At 38.1% G+C, this 17,457-nt stretch overlaps 1 protein-coding gene across 5 annotated transcripts in view; it reads right to left on the bottom strand.

Annotated features, from left to right (window-relative positions):
* SPTBN1 (spectrin beta, non-erythrocytic 1) overlaps positions 1-17,457 on the bottom strand; it is a 181,952-nt gene that overhangs the window by 158,776 nt on the left and 5,719 nt on the right. Inside the window, exon 1 of one of the 5 annotated variants that reach the window (XM_019719492.2) lies at positions 11,143-11,264. The exons of the other annotated variants lie outside the window; for them this stretch is intronic. The gene's annotated coding sequence lies outside the window, so the exon portion shown is untranslated. Of the gene's footprint in view, positions 1-11,142; positions 11,265-17,457 lie in introns of those variants that run through there. 5 annotated transcript variants of the gene reach the window in all.

Raw genomic sequence — 17,457 nt, 5'->3', positions numbered from 1 at the left:
TCAGTTTCCTCATCTGAAAATTGGGGCAAGAAAGCAAGACCAGTAGTTCTTACACTTGGCGGCTGACCAAAACCACCTAGGAATTTTAAATACAGATTTCTGAGCCCAGTGCCTGGAAATTCTATTCAACAGGGATATGATATATCCAGAACCCGTAATTTTTAAAAAGCCCCATCAGGTGGTTCTGATACACATGTCTGGAAACTGCCAAACATCCTTTTAATTACAACTTAAATATTTGTTGAGAACCCAGATCTACTTACTTCTAGATTTCTCTGCGTACTATATTCAGCACTGAAAGGTTATAATACTTCAGAATGCAAATTTTCAAGGGTTTGGACGTAAGAGCTCTAGTTGCCCTTTAAAATTCAATTCCATAAAGATGTCCAAAATCCACAAAAAATAGAGGACCACCCTCGAGAGTTACCAGTATGGCTTCCTATATGACCCAAGATATTAATTAATCAAGGCTGGCTTTCTTATTCTTCTTCTTTTTGGTCTTTCCAATATTCCATTTTCTTCTTTTTAAAAGAAGTTAACATAGCCTATCCAGTTAATCTTGAGAAAAGAGAATATAAAAAACCAGGCACAATAAAAGTGCTGAACATAATTCAAAACAAAAGCCGGGTGTTAACAAAATGGGTAAAAATGATTGACAATGGGACAGGAAGGAAACGTGCCTCTTCTCCAGCACTCGAAAGCAGAGTGGACGTAACTGGGGAGAGGTCTGGTCACTCCTTCCGGGGGATGCAGGTAGTGCTCTGTGGTTATCACTTCCCAATACAGACACTTAGATACAACCCCGTCACTAACACTTAACTGGCAAGTGTAACAAGGCGAGGAAATGACACGTGCTACAGGCACTTAAACTTCACCCCAGATTAACAGCAGACAATGACAAACAGGAAAAACTCAAGTGACTCACAGGCCCTATTAAACCACGGTAACTCATATCCCTGGACCAGGTGCATGCTTTTGATTCATGGATTGTCAGAGCCCTTCCTACCTACTCCCCATGCCCTTGCTCACTTGGCATGTTGGGTGGTCTCAGAGAAAAGCAACGAAATCTGTCCCTGGGGAGGTGCTAATGTCCAGCAAGAGGGGAGGTTCAACAAAGAGCCTGGAGGGTACAGGCTGGATTGCTGGCCTCCTGACAGCCCCGCCCACCTGAGGGTTTCTCAGTCCTGTAGGAGGCAGATTCTTCAAAGACAACTTGTTGGAAGAAAGCATCTTTAGAAAATCCGCGTCCTCTGGCAAACTTCATTTTCCTTCTTTCTCTTTTCCATGACCCTACCTTACTTGGATTTTTATGAGATCTGTCTGAACAAAAATGATTTATTCTACTTGGATCCTATTCTCTCAACTCCTCCCCGCCCTGCCCCGCAAGAACATGGGGGCCCACATGGAACTTTATTTCGCTGGAATTATGTGCTAGCACTGTCCTTCTCTCCTGCACACTAGAGATGAGCCAGGAGAGGGAAACAATAGAAGCAGGTGTTGCTTCAAAAGAAGGGATAAAATCCCCTCTTCCAGTTTCACTACAAATAGCCATGCTTCAGGTCTGCAGGAATAAAGCTTAATTCTCTCCTCCCTGGCCCTGGACTCCTCAGGGTTCCTTTTCCTGCCCTGGCTCCTTACCACACCCCTTCAGACCAGCCTGTTTTAAATGGGGCCTTTCAGCACCATGCGACACATGATCCATTGCACCAACTGCGGCAGGGCTTCTGGTGCCAAAAGACCATTGAGAAAAAAGGCTGCTAAAAATGTGTGCAGTAACTCAGTACCGGCAGGTCCTATTGGATTAGCCCTATTCCCAGCCTGTCCCTTCCTGTGTCAGACTTCTCAAATGTTCACTGTCCCTGCCCTGTTTTGCTGATATCTCACGGACAGCCTAAATCTAGGCTTTCCAAAAGACCCTTCTGCCATGTTGGAAACATTCTATCTGTGCCATCCAGGACAGCTGCCGTGGGCCTTACGTGGCTACTGAGCATTTGAAATGTGGCTAGTGCGACTGAGGAACTGAATGTTTCATTTTCGTAAGCTTTAATTAATTTAAATGTGAGGAGTCACCTGGGGCTCAGGGCTACGCCACCAGACAGCTCAGGCTAGAGCCCCAAATCTGTGAGTTTACCAAAGGACAACATGCAAACTTGGCTATGCACTAGAATCACTTGGGGAGCTCTCAAAAGTCCTGGTGTCCATTTAATACCCACAGATAATTACATCAAATTTTCTGGGGAAGGAACCCAGACCTCTGCATTTTTAAAGGCTTCTCAGGTGAGGCCAATGTGCTGCCAAGACGGAGAATCACGGCTCTAAAATGTAAAATTTCTACCATTAACAGCTAATCCTCATCCAACCAGACGCATACATACAAATAGTAAGCCACGTAAAAATTAGGCTCAATATTCCACCTAATATGCAATCAATCCTATGACACTATGACAAACTTCAGGTTTTGCTTTATGTCCAAAAGGAATGGGCCATTAAAGGTACATAAGCAGAAGAGGAGACAGCTCAGAAAAGGAGGAGGGAAAAGAGCTTTTCAAAATAGCTATCAGCATCCAAAGCCTGGCTAGCGTGAGTCTATGCAAACAGTTTTCTGGAATGCCACCAGTTAACAAAATACACCTCCAAATCTGGTACTCTGAGCAAACAGCTCTAATTAGATTTTTCCCCCTTGGCTAATCCACCCACACACTATCTGTGTCTGATAGTAAACGCTTACCACTGTGCATTTTTCTTCAAAGGATAATCTGAAACCTGTGCCTTTTCACTGGGTACATTAAACTTTTTAAATGGCAGCAATTACAAAGCAGTACTGGCCAAAGCCCATTTGCCCTGGCTCCTTCTTCCCCAGTAGGCACAGTCTCAACCTTCACTTGCCATTACTAATTTCACCGAGTATATCATTAACCTGAAGCTTTTTCTGAGACTTGACTTAACAGAGGCATCATACTCTGAGCTCAAAAAATACGAATTGACACCGGGGTTTCCACAGGCCCTGATCTTCCCGTCATCAGTTCCCAAAGGCATGCAGGGCCCTTCAGGATGAATGCTGACAGAGTTCCAAGGCTGATGCAAAAAAATTCACCAGCATTTTCTAGGCAGTACTACTGAAAGAAACAGGAAGAAGAGATTTTTTAACGGGAAGAGTATTTGAAGGTCACCCTTCATGACAATAAAAGTTGTTCCCTCCACATTCACAAGTGAAATATAAATGATCCAAAATTAAACTTCCTCTCCTAGGATTATTACTACAGTAATTCAATCTCAAAACCAAGAACTCCAAGTTGGCCAAGGCTTCAATAAGTCACCTTAACCAACGGACTCCCCTCCAAGGAGAAAGCGCTGGCTTACATCCACCCATACTCACAGCCAAGAAGTTCTCACAGAGCAAATGTAATCCCTGCTGCTGTGGCAAACCAGGCTGAATTCCTTTTTATCTTGGCATTGGTGGATACCCAGCAGCAGCTACTCAGTAACAACTTCTCAAATGTCCATTCTAATGAAAGGTAAAAAACATGGACTTTTAAAAAGTTGACTCAATACTTACAATAGAACTGGACTATACTTTTGTCGACACATCTGAATGCGGGTTATACTGAATAGGGTAAAAAATTCCTTTAGACTATATAACTTGATTACCAGATAAATACAGAATGCCATTAAAGCTGAATTTCAGATTTAAAAAATGAATTTTTAATATACATGTGCCCCCAGTACTGCACGAGACATACTTTCACTAAAGAAGATGTGCTGTTTATCTGAAATTATTATCTAACTGGGAATTCTGGTTTCTTTGCTTTTCCCAAATCTGGCAACCCTATATATCACCATGCTGGGAAAACCCAACTTGAGAGAGGCAAGGAAGAGATCTACTTTTGGCACGCCCCATCCTCTCAACCATGCAACCATTCCTATATCTCAAGGTCAACTGTAAAAACTGTGCTCTCCAGTGTGGATACTAATTAGCCACCACCTGATACACAAGTGCCCCAATGCCCAGCCTTCTCTGGGCCACAGGTGTTAATTATATAACTAAGTGCCAGATACAAGAGGAGCTGACAAAATAGAAGTCAATTTTACTTTCAGGGACTTCATCTGCATAAAGGGCCCAGCTAAAGCAAGTAATTAAGTTTGAGTAGGTATCATAAAAGGAAGAAGTCATTAGGAACTGTGACTATTCTTTCAATAAAATTAAAAGCAAAATTTGCTATGGAGAAATCATATGAAGACAACAGAAGTAAACTGAGTATGTAAGTGCTTATATGTCTGAATTAAGCATCCTAAATAATAGTTTTGTTTAAATAGCTAACGGTACTACAGTTATGTGCCAAACAACATTCTAAACACTTTACATGTTTTATTGCACTTAATCCTAATCCCCTAAAAAATGAGTACTAGCGTCCTGCACATTTCATAACATGAAGAAACTGAGACAGAGAGGTTAGGTAACTTGGGAAGATGAGGGCAACCATATTGCCTGGTTCGCCTCAGACAGTCCCAGTTCGGATGATAAATTATATGGTCACCTACCAAAGATCCCCAGTAATTAGCAGAGGTAGGGTTCCATCCAGGTAGTGTGACTCCAGGACTCATCCACCGAAAGATACTCCCTGCCAAGTCTTACCTTCCACAGAAGAGGATTCCAAGGGAAGATGGGATTAACTTTACTTTTTTACCCATCATCCCCTAGATTTCCTAAAGGTTACAAATCCATGTGGGGTGGGGGACATGGGGGTAGGTGAGGGTCATGCTTTTCAGAACTGTCCTTTATCCCCTTTTAAATCATCGATAATACACAGCGCAAGTCATCTGCTCAGAGAGAATTGCTCGGTCAGCCTATAGCCACATCTCTGAAAAATTTTAAACATATTCAACTTAACAAAGTCATATTTAACCAGATCCTTTTCTATTTTGGAATGACCTTCATCTTCCTTCAGCCTGGCCCAGGCAGCCAGGGCACAGCTGTTTGCTACGTATTTTTATTAAAACAAAGGTGGACATGCTGTATGTGCTGACTTGTAGTTCCACACTTCTTTCCCTAAGGAAATAAAATGTTTTTTTTTCTTTTTCATCTTTGAGAAAATGCAATCTATGTTTCCATAAATGATTAATGCTAGTTTGACAACATGAAAACAGTGAACAAAAGCATTAACTTATAGGCTCACGAGCTCTTATATATAATGTTTAAATGCATCACCAGTGGCCCACATAAGCAGAGGTAAAATGCCTTGCAAGGTTCAGCACTTTGAAAATGGTCATGAGGAGACTGAGTATTCCTATACGTCTGCAAATGGTTCCGAACAACACTCCCTGACACTGTGTGAGGCTGTGTGACTTCACCTGGCCCTGTCTCTGAGCTTGTCTCCTCCTCTATTCAATGACCAATGACACTGATGTACTGAGATCTACCAGGTGCCACCCAGCTCTAAAACTTCTAATGCTATGTATCCTCTACCATCTTTCTAACCATGAGCTTTATCTAGCAAAGTGAAAACGGTGCTCGACCACAAACCTTCCTAACAGCTGGCTTCCTAGCTGGTCCACAAGGGTGGTCCATGAGGGGATCACACTACAAGCCCCCAAAGGTGAGAAAATAAACTATCCTCTCTCAAAAACAGACCTACACCCGAGGCTACCATTGCTGAAACCCAATACAAGCACGTGAGGTCATCCAACACCCAGGAGGCCTGCTACAGGCAAGGGTCCTGGGAGCGGCTGTGTGGGGAACAGTGATGGTTCCCATGTTTGTAATACTCTTTGATATATTAACTTTGACTCCTGTCAGCCCCAGGCCATGTGAACAGTATTTTTTAATGTTTGTTTTTGTGGTGGGTCATGAATGCTCTTCCTATGACAATACTACAATCAACAAAAAGAATAAGACTGGGAACCATGCTCTCAAGGTTTTTCCTCGCTCACATCTTGACAAGACATCTTCAAGAGGGCAAGTTTACTAACGGTCGGATCCGGATTACAGTGACAGTGGGAAAGGGAGGCATGGGGTGCTGCTGAGTTACTGACAGATTTAAAAGTGTATTTTCTGTCAAGAAACAGCAACTGCCCTTCACACCTTTTCATTCACAAAGGAAAAAAACAACAACAGAAAATGAAAACTGAATTCTCAGCCTGGAGTTCCCATGATTTCTAATAGAAATGGAATTCATAAAATAAATAAATAAAGCTACAAACTCAAAGGTCTGGGGAGTTAATTTTTATAAAGTTTTACTCATGCATTATTATGAAACAGGAGATCCTTCCTACCTAAAACTTTATTACAAGAAGTTTCTAGCCACACTTACGCAAAAACTTCCCTACTGAGATTTGTTACATAGGCATGCATCAAAATCCCTGCCAACAAAGACCATGTTTTAAACCCAAAACCTTCTGGTTGAGAAATAAGTACTACCTCTTAATAAAAGTTGTCTCCCTGCTTCTTATCAGAGCCCTCATTTCAGTAGTGTCAAAACTTCCAGGAAATTTGTTATGAAAAGTCAGAGAGAACCAAGAAAAAAAGGTTGAAGCCAATAAAAAATTTTATGATTTTGGGCCATCTGTTCAAACCAATTTAATCCTTTATAACCACTAAGATGTGTGGTCATGGCTTGTTTAACCTTACTCTTTTCAAGGATAAATTTAGGACAGAAAACAACCAAATGAAGGAAAAAACCCTATGGATTCAACACAGGCATGTAACCAATAATGACTAAATTAAAAAAAAAAAAAAAGCACTGCCTACAATTTGATTCATAATAGTAGAAATCAGACTCTTCAAATAACCAACTCTTCTAACAAACAATAAAAACAAAGTTTCTTCCCAAAGTATGTAATAATTATTAATAAAATGTAACTAACATTTTTGCTTTGTGTAAGAACAGACCAGACTAGTGTGTCCCAAAGCATATTCTATGAAACCCTGGGTCTAAGAGAGGTTATGAAAAAAAGAAAAGAATTTGAAGGTCGGGTAAGTTTGGGAAACACCATACATTACTCTCCCTTTTAGACTGCCTATAAAGCTTATAAAAGCCCTGAGAAATCGTTAAAGAAAAAGAAACACCATTTATATAATCATGTCACTTTTTCCCTTAAATTAAAAACTTTCAAAAAAATAAAAAACTTTCCTATGTCATTAGGTTTTCAATGTTTTTATCAATACAGTAATAACCAATATTTAAATAGTTATATATTTGCCACACATTAATCACTTTACTTATATTACCTTATTTAATCCTCACAATAATCCTCTAAGGTATGTATTATGATTGTCCCTACCTTACAGATGAGGAAACTGAGGCAGAGTAGGGTTAATGATCTGTCCAAGGTCACAGTGAGAGTCAGTCCATGGTGGATTCAGGATTCAGACCCAGGCAGCACCTGGGTCAGCACTTGTGACCACTCCATTGTACAGCCTCCATAATATTCCTTCCTCCAATTTGCCAATGATGGACATTTGGGCTATTACCAATTTTTTTCCTATTACAATGTTACATATACATCTTCAGAGGCATCTGAAGCACTGCCTTATCTAAGCCTATTCAACAGCAAAACTCTTACCATTCCAACAAGTTCAATTTCTTTTCAGCTAGCTGACAACAGCTGTAGAAACATCTAAAAGGGCACTTCATAAACTCATTACTCCACCTATCCCTGGTATGAACATCCATGGGGTCCTCACTCACCTGTCCAGTCCGTTTGCCATCTGCAGATTTCTGTAATGTTTCCATCTGCCTTCATACTGCACAAAAAGTTAGTTAAAACACTGGATCTGTTCTGTGCATCCCTCAACACATATAAGCAAATTCCACCAATTTTTTGCCTGGAACATTTTAAATGTTAAGTTTTATATGTTCCTAGTTGCATGAGCTTGTGCCAATCCAAGGCACACACAGAGATAACATCCAATAGGCATGTATAAAATAAAAATGAATGATTTTTCTAATTCAGACAACAATCCAGAAAAGGGATATTTAAATATTTTACTTTTTGCCTGCTTATCATATAGTGAATGATTGAACACTCTTGCAAGATTAAAGGAATGCATACTCTAAATCAATGGATGGTCTGAGGGGAAAATTATCCAAAAGCAAGATCACACAAGCAGATCAGACAATGGTATGCTAAGTAACAAGGTAACCAGTGGCTCTGGCTCATCGTTCACATCTTCTGAACTCAACAATCTGACTATCCAAGACTATGTTTAAAAAACAGGGAATATATACAAGAAGGCCAAGGCAAAAACATAATTTAAAAAATTTTGAAATCATAGGCTCAATAAAGAAATTTTCCAACATGTCAACAATACCACAGAGAATTCATCTGCCATCTAATTAGAAGATCAACACATCTAAAGAAGTTTTCCACAAAATGTTTTCTCACGTTTTAAAAACAAAATGTATTTTACATATTACCAAAAATACCTAAAAAATAACCTCACCTTTATTGACCATAGGGCTAATAATTATACAGTATAAATCTCTGTATAAGGCGCTTACATAAAGCCAGAAATAATGTTTCTATACAAGGAGACACCCTCTGATATATATGTTAAGATACCAAGTGACAAAGCAAAATTCAGACTTATTATAAATCTGAAGACAGCAATATAAGAAACACATTTGTGGATACTCTACAAAAGCTATAAAATTATTGCAATGTCTAAGTCCAAATTTCTAAAGGATTTTGTTATAGGATAATTAACATATTTGTTAATATCACCTTTTAAGAAATTCTTAATTGGAACTTGGTTTGTATTTTATGCCTCTCAAGGTAAAAGTTCATTCACTGTTTTCATATTGTATTTAACATCTAAATCGTCTCTATTCTTACTTCCACTAATGCAAATACTACATTTTTAAAAATTTCATCTTCACAGCACCCAACTAATAGGTTGTCTGGATTCTCCCCTCAGGCAACCCCCACCTCACCTAGCCCCTCAACTGTGGGTGATGGGCCCTGACTGATCCTGTCACCCTCAGGTTAAAAACCTGTACAGGACCCCTCCTAAAGACTGTACCCCCCCCCCACTTTGTTTTTACCATCCTGACTTAAAAAAAAAATAAAGCCCGTATTTTTTAAAAATTGAGAGACCAGTTAGAAAATAAATCAATTACAAACAAAAATCAAGTACTGCAGACAAACTGCCAACGAACCTAATAATAAACAGCAAGTCAAAAAGTGAAGGAATAAAATAAGATTCTGCAAGACAGTAACAAATGCCTTTTACTTTGCTTCTACAATGTTTTAGTGTTCAAATGTCAGTAACTCATATCCAAATGACTATCAGGTAGATAATATAAAATATAGGACTTTTTTAAAAACCTTCAGGGCCAACTTTTATTCAAACCACAAAGACGGCATGTTTTGCAGTGAATGGGGTGGGGTATGGGAACCTCAACATAAAGTTTGGGATAATGCATTACTAGTTAGTCCAGGTAAAGCCACGCAAAATAAGAGGCTGCACAGAAGTATTTTCCTATGTAGAGTCACAAGATTTTTTTAAGACTGTTGGAACAAAAAGATAAATAAACCTGAAACAAGTTAAAAGAAACCTTGCTAAGCTAAAGAGGAAAACAACAATCTCTGTTGCTTGGTCATACATTTAGGGGAGCAACTTTGCTCAAGTGAAATGACAAGTTTCAAGGTATTTTGTTCAACTACAGCTATTTAAAGGCAGGCCAAGGCTGCATTAGTGCTTGTCACACAGCTTGCTCCCAATCTCTTGGCAGTTCTCCAACACATTCCAACTTTTTATGCACAGCCTCGCTGGAATCACATTCTAGTTATCTCTGAAGACACACTAGTAAGATGTTGCCATTATATAACCAGCCTGTCATTTATTCCCATCAGGTCACTTCACACAATGCCTGGCTTAAAAAAAAGAAAAAAGAAAACAAACCAACAACTGTGTGAATGCAGTTTAGCCCAAATGATCCACATTAGTCCCCCAAACAAGTATCAGAATACTGCTCAAACTGGGGGGAAACGCTTTGCCTCACTGTCCAAAGAAAGGTGGAATGCTCACCAACTACTGAAGGTTAACTGATATGGAGGGGAAAAAAAGCAAGATCAAATCTTTAAAAAGGGACACCTTGACTATAAATGCCAAACTCTAGTCATGCCCACTGCCTACACTTCGAAGCAGATTATTAATCGGGTACACTTTAAAAGATCTTAGTATTTAATGAATCCCATTACCTCCGTGAAAGGAACAATTTAACATAGCAATACATCCTCTAAGCCAATGTTCTAACTGTTAATATTTGGCAAAAAAAAAAAAAGTACTCTTCAAAAACAAACTGGAATGGGTAACCACATGCTGCTACATTCCATTCTTGCTAAAAAAAAAATAAAAATGTTTAATTAGTACATTTGATCCTCAGGCTCTGCACAGCTGCACAACATTCCAGTGATAGCCCGGCTATCGATATACTCTTTACATTAAATATCTACTTACTTTAAAAGTTGAGAGGACTAAGAAGCAGTTCTCAAGTATGACCCACTAAAGATATATATTTTTTTAGTTCATGTGAACAAGTTTTCTTGAACAGGGTGTAACCCAATAGAAATAATACTATAATTAAGAATAAAATATTCATGCAAACATAACACTGACAAAATAATTCTTCAGAGGTGGAAAAAATATATACCGGGAGTGCCAAAAAAAAGTGTATACAAGTGGACACTTTGGTCAACGTTGCTCAAACAGTAGTTTGCCATAATCAGAAGTGTCTGGATGCTGATGGTAACCACTTTGAGCACCTCCTGTAATTGCAGAAGTCAAACGTAACTTGTATTCATCTTTTGTTATTGGTATATATTGAGTATTACAACTTTCCTTTCTTAAAATGTGTATATATTTCTGTATATACGTGTATATACAAATTCAACTGACAGGCAAGAATAGTCTTCCTCGGGAAAAGACAAAAAATTAGTCTGCTCTCTAATTTATCACCCTTTATAACTCAAACGAGATTTTTAGAACTAGTATGAAAGCCGGTGTTAATGTCAGGAACATATACTGCAAAAGCAAAATAAGCCTTTCAAGATGACAAATCAGCCTTATTCTCCGGGAAACTCAGGAATTCCTTTAGCAGTGGGTGTTGATTTAAAAACAAGTAAACAAACAGAAAAACCTACCTTTAAAGCCAAGGCTAAAACACAAGGTGTGCGCTGGTTTCTTTCCTTCTCAAATGGCACACCAATGTGTCTGCTCCAGGACTGTGGTGCGACCTCGACGCCACCCCAGGAGATAAGCTGGGTATTTAAGGACAGCTGGCAGCACAGAGTTGTCAACCTTGCTGTGAGAAGAACCAGGCCCCTTTCAGAAGTCACCCGACTGATACTTCTGACCACCACTCACCTCCTAAAATAGTGACAGGTGTGCTCATCGAGTCAGAGGTCCGGATAAGGCCACATTCCAGCCCCCTGCTCTCCCCTAACCTGAGGCACCAGGGACCAGTCTGGGCGCTGTCTCAGCTCGATGCCTCCTCAAGTGCTTGGCCCAACCTCTGCAGCTGCCTGGAGGTTAAGCTGAGAGCCCTACGCCAGGCTTCAAACAGCCCAGTCACATTAACCATCAAGCATTTCCCTTGATGGGTTTTAGCCACCCTCAAAGAGAATGATTCCCATGAGGCTGGGAGTTTCTGAAGAACCCCTTGTTTGGAGAAAGGAAGTGCAGCTGAGCTCCATTACCCAACACTGCTCCACCCATCACCCAGCCCAGCTCAGATTTTCCCACTAAACTATGAAAGGAGCTACCACTGGCCTCCAACCTGGGAAGATCATTTGCCACGTTTCCTCAGCGCCCACCGCCCCAAACAAGACTAATAACAACCACAAAGTACCCTTTGGAAATTGCTGGAAAGGGCTTTCTTTCTCTTCCAAAGGAAGGGTATTTCTCCCCTCTTCCTACTCCCTCTTTCCCTCAGCACAAGAAGAAACCACTTTAGCACCTTCTGCAGGAAGCAGGCAAATACTAGAATTAAGACAACAAAGAAGTGCCATCAAGTCACCTCCATCCATCTGATGTCTCAGGGCTTAAAGAACTGATTTGCATAATCAAATATGTATATTTTTTTCCCCCTTGAAACAGATCCTAGATCCAAAGACAGAATTTTAAAGAAGTCAGTTAATACAAAGACCCTAAGAAAGCTGAGCTCTGGTGTATCCTTTCAACAGTTATAACCAAACCCAGCCTACTAAAATTTATTACATTTAAAACCAAGATTGTAATAACCATATCCATTCCATTTGCGACATGTTATGGGGTAGCTGTTTCAAAGACTCTCTGAAATCTGAAGACAAAAGTAAAATCAGATGTTGTCCGAGCATATGGAGATGTCTCTCAAGAGAATTAAGACAACTCTGATGGGGAATTCCTTTCAAAACAAAACAGAAAACACACATTATCTAATGAGAACTTAAATTCTGGTATTTTTCCACTGTAAAAACTTTTTTTCAAAGGAGAGAAGTATTTATAATACGCAAATTTTGTATTCTCTGTTTCTTCACTATTTTTCTTTAACAGCCCCATCACTAAAAACAACTCAGGGCAATAGACAGTATTTGTGCCATAGCTTTAAATACAACCAGTAGTTAAGATTTTGTTTTGCTATGATACGTGTATAAACTGGGAGAGTGATAAACATCAAGTGATTATTTAGACTGTCAAAACTTTACATCTTCAACCTAAGACTTGAGAATTGGCCTTTATTTGTAAGATGAACAAAGGTGTAGAGGGAAAAAGGTTTAAAGGATAAACACCAAAATTGTTAACTGCAAGTTAATAGGGTTACTGAATTCACCTAGTGATTTTAATTTTCTTCTTTGTGTACATTTTTATTTTCCATATGATCTACAATAAATATTTTTTATTTTGGTAATAAAAAAGAAAATGTTATTCAGAAATTAAAATTTTTTAATGTTATGAAGATTTATGCTAATGCATACCTTTGTGAAAGTATATATTCTTCAGAAACCATTCAGAATAAAACTATACACTGTGTATATATTAGCAGATTATCAAATATTCTAAAAAGGTAAAAAAATAATATATTCATTTTTTTTAAGACTATTGTTCTCACTATAAAAGCACTCCTACACTACAGGCTAAAAAATACAATGGAAAATGTTTAAACATCACAGAATAAAATAAATAAGCATTGTTTTAGGGAAAAAATCTAGGTTTTCCTTCCCCTTTAGATAAATAAGATGAAAAAGGTCCCCCCTCCAGAGGCCCTAAACCGCAATAAGAACATGAATTATCCTACTCCAAAGACATGGTACAGCTGGTGAAGAACATTCCAAAAAAATATGCATCTCTTGACAGGTTAGATTTGTCCTTGAGGCAAACATGCTAGGACAAAAACTATCCCTGAAACAGCCACCCAAGAGGTTTGGGTGGGAACAAGAACTTCCTGCAGAGCCAAAGGCAGCAGCCATAGACGCTGAGCTCCTGGAGAATGTTTCTGAGGCTCCCTTGGGGCCTGGCTCCTACATCTTTTCCCACACTCCACGGAAGTAATGAAATGGCAAGGCCCTAACACAATGCACATTTAAATGAGGCATGGAAAACTTTTTTTCAAATTTCAGGGTTCTCTACACCTGCAGTGTTAACACTGCTTTTCTGAAAGTTATGGTAGAAAAAAATGAGAACAGCAGAAGGTCTATTCAGCTGATTAATCATTTTATTTCATTCTTAGCCAGCTAAAATGAGGTGCATTATGGTAAATGTTAGAATATTTTTGATAAAAAGCATGACTATTCATTACCAAGCATTTACACAAATTTGGAAAATATGAAGAGATGAAATTAGAACTTCTCCACAATCCCCATCACCCCAAGATAACCTCCTCTGTTAGGCTAATGAACGTGCTAAGCACAGAGGTATTTAATGACACAAATTAAACACTGAACATATACATTTAAAAGAATAAATACTATTATATTTATATATCATTCTACATGTCATCCTAGTTCATCTGTTGGGTAAAAATCTACAGTTACATTCTAATACAGATTTTACTGCCTAACTAATGGCTTAGAATTTTAGGTTGAAAATCAGAACAAGCAGGGAACTCTATATTCTACAGCAGAGATGTCAAACGGTTCTAAAAATCATTCAGGTGATTTTTAGGAAAAAAATACTTACAGTTTAGAGTTTACTAAGAATAGAATGATGACATCTATAAACAAGGGTCAATTTTAAAGTGACTTGGAACATAACATATTACTTTCATATCTCAAAGCACACTTCATCCTGAAACCCTCTTCAATCAACCATTTAAAGTTCATGGCAGAAAACATACAAAATGCCTAGAAATAAATTAGTTCATTTTTATAAGCTAAATTTTACAAAGTGCTAATCCCATAAAACAGAAAGTTTTATGGTATTTTCTCCCAAACATTTCTGCCACCAGCTAAGGATGTGACTCATTCCTGGGATTCACCTTCAAAATATTATCTCTATAATATTCCCTACTTAAAAAGCCTTAAAAAATAGCCCTTTGCCTCCCTGTGGTGGAAATTAATCACACACATCTCTCTTTCTCACCTATGTGATGGAGATATATAGATAAGGTAGAATAGATATATGCATCACATATGTATATATAAATATCATATATAACGTTACATAACAATTTCCTTTCATACAAAAAAGGAAGGATATCATTAAAATTTGTTTGGCCTACAAATTCTCAAATGCTGAGAAACCATTAATCAGAAGTAATCTAAATCTTGGGTCATTTTTATTTTAAAATTTTCACTTGGAATTTTGTCTACATTTCTGACCAATTCCAATGAAACATGATGGCCTTATGGTTACAAAATTACCTCCAGCAGCAGTCTGGGCTTCCACAAGTGAGAACAAGTATGTCACAGAATTCCTTCCACTCCTCTCTCCCAGCAAGTCAGAAGTTTGGAAATACTAAAGAGTCCTGGCCTTCCCCACTTTTTAAGCTGGTCTAGGTGAGTGTAGAGAGACAAGTTAGCATCCCATTACATCAGAATGCTGTACTTCTCCCTCAGACCTACACCCTTAAGATGCTGTGACTATTTTCCCACTACTCTTACATAAGACAAGGACATATACGACAATCCTTTGGAATTTCAAACTATTCTTTAACAATGACCTAATACTGGCCAGATTCGCTTTTTTCTTTCATTTTTAATATTAAAATAAAGTGTTGATTGCTTTTTGATTATTAAAAAATGGTTCTCGTGGAAGTCTATTGTATTATTTACTGTACTCATCCCTATGTGTGAAATATTTCAAAACTCAAAATGAGAAACATTAAGTCATAGGAATTTCCTTTCATACAAGAAAGGAAATCACCCATCAACCCACCATCCACGGCAAACCATTAACATTTTAATGTATTTCCTTCCAGTCTCTTATTTAATGTAACAAAACTGGAGTTATACCCTATTACGCAGATTATTTCCACTGAATATTATATTGTTAGCATTTTCCCATTTCAGTAATATTCTTCCAAACCATTATTTTAAGCACTACATTGAATTCCATTCTATCTATGCCTGTACCATCATTTATCTGATGATGCCCCTTTTGCTTTTCCACTATTATTATTGCTAAGAAAATCCTTGTTTAAGAACTATTGTCATTGTTTTTCATTCTTTCTTTAGGTTATAGAGCTACAAGTGGGAATTTCAGTCCAAAAGGTATAAACATTGAAGATTTATCTTATATATGTAACCTAACCGAACTAAGTTTGTATTTAATCCAAATATTCTCCCAACAGGTACTGCAGAGCTCTCATCTCAGCATCTCAGTGAGCGTGATCTACTACCACTTTAAGTGGGAAAATAATCTAATTGTGTTGTGTTTCATATTACTGGTGAGTTTGGACAATTTAATATAGTTACTGGCTTCCCTGATTTTTTCTTTTATAAACTACCTGTTCCTAGCCTTTCCCCACCTACTAGGTTTTAGCGTTTTCTTGTTTGTTAAAAATAAATATTAACCAGGGTTGCCTTTCCTATTACTGTATTTTGACATAAAAAATAGGGACAAGTTTAACATAGACTGAAATCAGCATTATTTATCTGAATGATTGGTATTATTTACTGGAACGTCTCTTTTCTGAAAAAATCAAATTACTTAATTGAAAGAAAGCATAAAATGTAGACAAAGCAAAAATTCCACATTTTATGGTAATTAAAATATACTCTGATGGGTACTGGATTATCTCCCTTAGCTTTAATAATCTTTTTTGATAGGTTCTGTCATAAGCACCATTTTACAGATGAAGAGACTGAGGCAGAGAGAGAAGTCAATGCAGTTTGCCCAAGGTCACTTAGCCAGTGCCTAGAGTGACCCAGCTGTGCAACTCCAGGGCCTAAAGTCAGGACCCCTGCACCCAGTAGCCTCCCATCAGCCACACTAGCCCTGGCCTCTTGTACTTCAACTTCTCAAACCGTCTCCACCAAGGGTTCTGTTGGAACCTCAAACAACATCTTTAAAGACAAACTGATTCTCTTCTCAACCAAACATGTTTTAACCCCCACTATAATTTCATCTAAGTTTTTCATTTAATAAATTTAGGTCTGAGACCAAAAGGGTTAATGGCTTGCAGAAGTCACACCGGTAGTCAGTAAAAGGTCTTTTGTGTTCATGTATAATCTATATAGTAGAGTATATAGTCCTTGGATTCAGGAACTAATTCTTCCTCAACTTGAAGCAAGCCCACACCGTCATCACCATAACCCAACTTCATGTCCTGGCAAGAGAAGGTATCCAGTCATTATTTACTAAATCAAAACAAACAAACAAAAGATACTGCAAAGTAATCTTAAGAGTAGCAGAAAAGGGAAAACAGTATAAATGCTTCTTGGTAAAAAGAACTATAATTATACTAACTTTCAGGAATAGAAACTTGAACTGACAAATAGTCTCCAGTAAGTGGTCTTATAGCCTATGTTAATCAATATGTAAATATATAAATTCCACATATTCCATACATGTAAAATCAATATATAAATGCTATTGGTAATGCAGCCTTTTAAAAAGTAAAATAAGCTGTTTAATAGCTCTTTAGACATAAAAATGTTAGTTTTTGCAAAGCATTTCAAAAGGGGTCAGTAGCTCACAGGGCTTAGGCAGTCTGAAGAGAAAGTAATGGAATTGTTATCAGCTGAACACGATGTGTCTAGCACTGCACACTGCTGTCTCACAACTGTGTAAGTAGTAGTATTTCGATTTTACTCATGAGGAAACTGTGGTTCCAAAAGTAATGAACTAGCCCAAGCCTAGAACCTAGCTATGACCACATAACTAGTAAACACTAACTTTAGGATTTGAGCCCAGATTTGTTTGACTTCAAAATCCATCCTCTTTCCAAACTTAGGAAAAATTTTCTGCAATGACAAAAATCATCCTCACAAACCTGAAAAGACAAAAACTGATTATGACTCTACTGAAATTATGAATGA

Source organism: Rhinolophus sinicus, linkage group LG05 (genome assembly GCF_036562045.2).
Source record: "Rhinolophus sinicus isolate RSC01 linkage group LG05, ASM3656204v1, whole genome shotgun sequence".
Classification (NCBI taxonomy): domain Eukaryota; kingdom Metazoa; phylum Chordata; class Mammalia; order Chiroptera; family Rhinolophidae; genus Rhinolophus; species Rhinolophus sinicus.
The sequence above is the reverse complement of the archived record's forward strand: the minus strand, read 5'-3'. Positions and strand labels throughout refer to the sequence as shown.